Genomic DNA, 6,969 nt, shown 5'->3' with positions numbered 1-6,969 from the left:
GTGAGTGAGCCTGGACAGGTGAGGGACTGTGTGGGGAGACGGCCATGGCCCAGGCCATGTTGGAGAGCCTGCATGCCGCAGAGCAGCCCCACATGAGAGGCAAAGAGGAGCTGCAGCCTTTGGAATAAATGCACGTTGGAGCAGCCCGTGCAGGGCTGCCGCGTGTGTGAGTTACCCCATGGACTTGCAGGGAGGACGGGTGCAGAGTCCACCTGTCCTGAGGAGGGCCAAACGGCAGAAGCTATCAGGAATAGACTGAGACCCCCACTCCCTGCCCCCCCAAGCCGTTCAGAGGGGGAGGAGGTAAAATACCTGGATCAGGGCTCTGAGCCTGGGAAGAGGGGAGATGTGGCAAGAAGGTATTCTTAAAAAGGCTGGTCGGACTCTTCATTGCTGTATTACTCTATATTACTCTGTGTTGTTTTATTTTGGTTATGTTTGGGGTTTTACGGTTTTACTAACAAGTTTTACGGTTTTACTAACAAGCATCAGACTTTTAGAATCAGCAGCAAAGCTAGCATGTTTACTTCTAATTGGTCCTTTCTCTAAAAGCCAGCTGTGCTTTCTGTGATAAGCCTTGTGGTTTCACATACTGCTTCAGCCTCCTCCTTGCTCCAGCTTGTTACCATGTAGGCATTCTTTCTTCTTCTTTTCTCACAGTCGAGAGCTGCTCAAGGACAATCTGCACATTAGTTCTCAAAGCATGGGTTGTTCACTGTTACCAGACCGTGGCCTCTTTCAGAAATTCCTTCACAATTCCCCCCCTTTTTTTTTTTTTTTTTTTTTTGAGCAATTCATGCCTGGTAAGCTTCTTTTTATACACTGAGGAAAAATATAGCACAGCTGACAAACAAAACTATTACACTTGTGCTAAAAGGAAAAATCTATAACAGCTCTATTTTGCAAGGTTGCATGTCTAATACTACTTACATCACTAATCAAGCCTTCTAATGTTATTGAGGTTTGATTACTTTGTTTGCTAAGCCAGTATCCTAATTTGTGTAGCTGAGTTAATAAAGTGATTAGGCATCAAGATCGTCAGTCATCCCAAACTGCACGATCCCCCTTGTGATCTTGAGGGTATTCCACGCCATGCCTGGTCCCCACAAATCAGAAAAATTCCTTTTGGTAACTGTATAGGCACAAGACTATAGACCTTGATCTTTTTGGTGAAGTATAATTGCACCAAGATGTCATGTTCTTATACACGCCCAGGATGGGATCCACATTCTAAAATGTTTTGGTATTGCTGGTAAAATTAAACATAACACAAAAATCCATCTTTATAGATCCCAATAATTCTAACTCCTGTGGCTCTGTTGTCATTGTTGGCAACCATGAAATGATCAAATCCTAGTTGTCAACTTTGCCATTACCCTTAACTAAGGGATTTGTTCTTAATGCATTTGGTACAGGCCATTGTGCCACATCTAATGGAACTCCCACCAAACAGGTAGAAAAAGGATTATCTGGAGTGGCCATTGATAAACATATTGTAGACTGATGGATTGCTTTGTCCAGTGTAAGCCACATGTTTTGCTTGGGTTGTTGAAATTGCCTAAAACCATTTACCACTGATACCATTTACCATTTATCAACTGAAACATCAACAGTATGACAAAATCCATTTTTTACTCCTGATCAAAAAAAAAAAAAATCCTGGGGATGGAAGTGTGAGAAGTATTGATGTTGCTTTTGCAGAATTCGAAAGAAATTAAGACAAGGAATTTTGACGGCTGTCTGCCTCTGTATAATGGAAATCAGTGGTCTAACCATGACTGTTATCTGCCTCTGTGTAGTGTAAATCAGTGGATTAACCATGACTGTTATCTGCCTCTGTGTAGTGTAAATCAGTGGACTAACCATGAGACTGTTATCTGTTTGTTTGTAATTAGAGTTTAAATCTTAGGATTGTGGGGGAATCCACGATAAGATACAAAAACCAGACATCCTCTGAGGAGGATTTTAGGCGCCTCGAGAAATTGTAAATCTTGGAGTACCTAATCAATGGGGAAACAAGGGAGGGACCTTGCGGCCAGATAGGGAATAAAAAGCCAAATGTTGTATCCATCGGGTGTGCCTACTAGCTAGGACACCCGCTCTTGCAAGAACGCTTAATAAAAGTGCTTCACTGCAGAGTCTGACCTGAGTCTTTCACGAGAAAGTCTGTTTTGTTTCTCACAGTTGGGGGCTCGTCCGGGATATGAAGTCGTCTTCTTGAGGGACCTCTGTCACTGAAGGACGGGAAGACGCGTCCCGTTGATTTCAACGGTCCCGTGAATCATCAACAGGGGTTCCAGAGGAGACCGACTGGATCCTGAGACCAAGTTTTAAAGGCAGACCCAGTGAACCACAGGGGGGAAGGATAGGAATAGTAGGCATGATCATATCGACCAGGAAACTCTGTGCACAGACCAAGGTAAGAAAAGTGACTATTAAGTATTACTTTGGTGGTCGGGTATCCAGGGTAAGAAAATTGACTATTAAGTATTACCTGGATGGGGCATTCTGAGAGACTTTCTGTGTGCGTGTGTGTGCTTGAGACGTACCACAGGTACGAAGTGAGTGCGGAGTCTGGATCCGCGGTTCTGTTGTTCCGCGAGGAAAACAAATGGAGAAGGACGAAGCAAAAGCACAGAGTGACAGTAAAAGTCTCGGGAAGTCAGAATGGGAAATAGAAGTGCCAGGCCTGAGGAAAATAAAAGGGACGAGGAAAAGGGTCCTGGGAACATTCCTCCAGATAGTCCTTTGGGAGGATGTTGAAAGCTGAGAAGACATGTCGGGTACTCGGGATACAGTACTGTTGTTTTATGTGGTCTAAAGAGATGAGGAAACAAGTTTTGGCAGCATGAGTGTTTGTGGACCTTAGATTTTGTTGCCTCCAAGCATCCAATTATTGACATCGAGTGAGCTCACCTGAAAACTTGCATAATATATAAATGATTACGTGTGTTGTTTTGTTTTGTCATCTTGTTTTGTTTTTTGTTGTTGTTGTTGCTCAGAGTGTAGTGGACTTTTTGTGGTGGCTGAATGCATTGTCTTGTTTTTTTGTGACATTTTGACGTAGAGAGTAAAGTGGGACTGGTCTTTTTGTTGATGTCTGCGTCTTTCTCATTGTCCCTGTCATTTGACAAAACAAATGTAGTGTCATAGAGAGGATTGTTTTATAAACTAAACGCATCAATTCAACGTAACGTTCCTGAATAAGGAAAAAAAGAAAACATTAAAATTGTCTATTGAAATAGAAAAGGATCTTGTGGGCTGAGGAAGACAGGAATTGATTTTGTTAACAGCATAGTGAAACCAGCTCCAACAAAAGGAGAAGGTGTTATTAAAACACTCATATAGAATGACAATGAGATTTGTAAAGTCAAATTGTAATATCGCGATCTCAAAACAAATTGTTTTCTGATAAGTTAAACACTTATCAGACTGTAGCCAAAAAAGCTGCAGTTCAGGTTGTATGCTATAAATATTAGAGGAAAAAGAAAAAAAATTAAGCTGCAGCAATTGTGTGTGCTCTTAACCAAAGGGGCCTGCAGAGCTGGTCTCTGCACTGTATGTACGAGGAGTGTGTTTGTGTAAAATGTTTTGCAATCAGTGAGTGAGTTTTTGTGGAAGGTTTTTGACCCCTTGATATACTATGTGTGTGTGAGGAAGTCAGTGTGTGTTATTTTTTTTATGTTCAGGGTATAATCTAAAGTTGATGTTAAAATGTATGTGAAACTTATTTTGTTTGAAGAGAAAGAAAAGATAATTCACAGGAATGTGGGATGAAATTTTAATTTAGCCTCAGAATGACTTTAGGCTGGGATTATGGCAAATGGATAGAGCTTGTCAGATAATGGTTGGAAATTTGATATGTGTGATTGGAATGTGAAGGAAGACGGGAGTGTATTGAATGGAACAAAGAGGCACGAAAGGAGTCAGGGGAAGAAATGTTGGGGGAAGGTAAAGGACAGCCTGGGCAGGCAATGTAGATGTTTCCTCCCCAGCGGGATGTTTTAAGTATGGGGAAGCGGGGCACTTTGAGAGAGAATGCCCCAAGTCGGAAGGAAAAAGAAAAGGTGATGTCATTACTGTGTTTTGAAGATACTGAATGGAGAGGTCTGGGTTTCGTAATTAGAAGTCCCATTGGGAGCCCTTGATAAATCTAAAGGTGGGATCCCAGGAAGAAGAGGTGGTCCTCTTGGTTGGCACGGGAACTGCCAGAATCTCATTAAACTTTATACTCTATGGGGCAAAGTTATCAACAAATAAAACTCTCGGGAATTAAAGGAGAGAGATTTTCTTTCCTTATGTTTAAACTGATGTTATTAAGATTAAGAAAGAATATAAGAACAAATAAATCTGAGAGTCCTTCTTCTGATGTTATTTTACTTCAGTATATTGTTGACTTTTTAATTTTGGGCAAAGAAAACAGTGTGGTAAAAGAAGCCACAGATTTTTTGTTTGTTTGTTTGTTTTGTTGATTATTAAACTTTTTAGGAGAGCAAGAAGTATCAAAATCCAAATTGCAATCTGTCAAAAAGGAAGTTAGATATTTTGGACATTTTATTTGTGAAGGGAAACACAGAATGAATCCAGAGAGAATAAAGGGAGTTGTGGAATTGCCCTTCTTGCCAATAAATAAACAAAAAGGAATTAAGAAAATGTTTGTGATTGACTGTGGCCCTCTGTGGGTAAAACTGTTATGCACAGAAAACAAATGGGTTAGATTCAAAATTGCTAAATGAAGAGAAAAATGTTTTAACTTGGACAGAAGGAGAAGAAAAGCCAATCCAGGAATCAAAGTGTAATCACCACTCCTGTGTTAGCACTGTCATCCTTGGGTTAACTGCTTGTTTTGTTTGTCACAGTAGATAAGGGAGTGTTAACTCAAGAATGGGGGGGGTGAATGACAACCAATAGAACATATATATCCAAACTTCTGGATCCCATATTGAGGGTGTGAGAAACTAAGAATCAGGGTATTGTTTATTGAAAATTTATGTTGGGCTCGATGTAAAGGTTAAACAACAGAAGACAGGAAGTCGCTTATGCAAACAGCTACCAGACATCCTTGTGTGAGATAACTGCAATGGCATATATAAAACGGATATCGATTATGCAAGCAGAGGATATACTGGTCAAAAATAACCATAGGATGTTCTGAGAAACTGGCAGATGTGGGATGAACGACTCCATATAAAGACATACAAGTGAGAAATCAACTATGGAACAATGGAGGAAGACTCCTTGCTCAACAACCACCGGAAGGCGGAAAACGACCCCCTCACAGGAAAACGACCATCTCACAGCACCTGGAGCACGTACAGAATACCGACATTACTTCACGGCCACGAATTTAAAATGTATAAAAAGGGACTGTTCGAACTGATCAGCGCGGCAGTTGGTGGAGCACAGACTCGTCCAGCGCTGTCTTTGCTCATATTCTACTTGCTACAATTAATAAAATTATAATTGGATTATGATCCACTGTGGTCTTAATTTATGACAATTTCTTGGTGCCGTGACTCGGATAAGGAACGATGAGCTTCAGTCCTCCGGGGAGGCGCCCCGTGGCAATCCGCGGCCCCGTGACTGACAGCCTACCTCAACCTTACCGAGGAACCTAAATTCTAGAATAATGAGCAAAGGAGAAATCGGTAAAATCCCATAAAAATTCTGTGCACGGGAGTCCGGACGAAGACGCAGGACGCGTAAGTATATTGCGAAATTGGTTCGCGGGTTATCCGTTCGGGCGGGATTGGATTTCCTGGATTATAACGAATGAGAGGTTCGATATACTGAACCAAGCGAGTGTGGACCCTTAAGTACTGCGTTTCCCATCTCCCGCGAGGGACTGGGCCAGGAACAAGGGGAGTGAGTGAGTGTGTGTTTGTGGATAATCCAGAAGATGGGGGCGAAGGGCAGCAAGCCTTCGACACCCATGGGGAGGGTACCCACTGTACCTAAGCATACCCCTCTGGCATATATCTTAGACAATTGGAAATATTTCCCTGAAACCCTAGGGAAAGATAAGCAGAAAATGATAGAATACTGTACTAAGACATGGGGAGGGAAGAAGATTTCTAAAAATGTCTTTTGGCCAGTCTATGGGTCAGAAGAAGATTGGATAAGACAACAATTAAATCTCTGGGTTAATAATAAAAAACCCCTTAACCCGGAAGAAAGTCAGTATGCGGAAGTGTGGCTAAAAAGACCAGTAGCTAGACTTTACCCGCTGGGTGAAATAAAAACTAAACAAAAGAAAAAGAAGGAAGAAATAGACGAAATCCTTCTAACCCCCCCTCCTTACATTTCCCCTCCTGCTCCCACAACCCCTCCAGAGGTCCCTAGAGCGCCCACTCCCCCACCGGAGTCGGAACAAGAGTCTCCCCCTCCTCCTAGACGTGTAACTAGAAGCCAAAAAGGGGCAGCTCAGATGTACCCCCTAAGGGAAATGCCCATGGGGGGACCTCAACCCGTGATTGGATATATTGCTGTACCCCTGAACTCGGCAGACTTAAGAGATTTTAAAAGAACCGAGATGGGAAATTTAATTGAGGACCCACTTGGAGTGGCTGAAAAATTAGATCAATTCTTGGGACCAAACCTTTATACTTGGGATGAGATGCAATCTATCCTTGGTCAATTATTTACTACCGAAGAAAGAGATATGATTAGACGAGCAGGAATGAGATTGTGGGATACCCAACATGCCCAGGGACCTCAAGCAGATATTAAATGGCCACTCCAAAGACCTAATTGGGATAATCAGGATCCGGTGCATAGAACTCATATGCAGGACCTGAGAACTATAGTAATACAGGGAATTAGAGAAGCAGTACCCCGTGGCCAAAATATCAATAAAGCATTTAATGAAATGCAAAAGAAAGATGAGAGCCCTGCTGAGTGGCTGGAACGACTAAGAAAAGTCCTTCAGCTGTATTCTGGAATGAATCCAGCCGACCCTTTAGGGCAGGC

The sequence above is a fragment of the Colius striatus genome, chromosome W (genome assembly GCF_028858725.1).
Source record: "Colius striatus isolate bColStr4 chromosome W, bColStr4.1.hap1, whole genome shotgun sequence".
Lineage (NCBI taxonomy): Eukaryota > Metazoa > Chordata > Aves > Coliiformes > Coliidae > Colius > Colius striatus.
Note: the sequence above shows the minus strand (reverse complement) of the source record.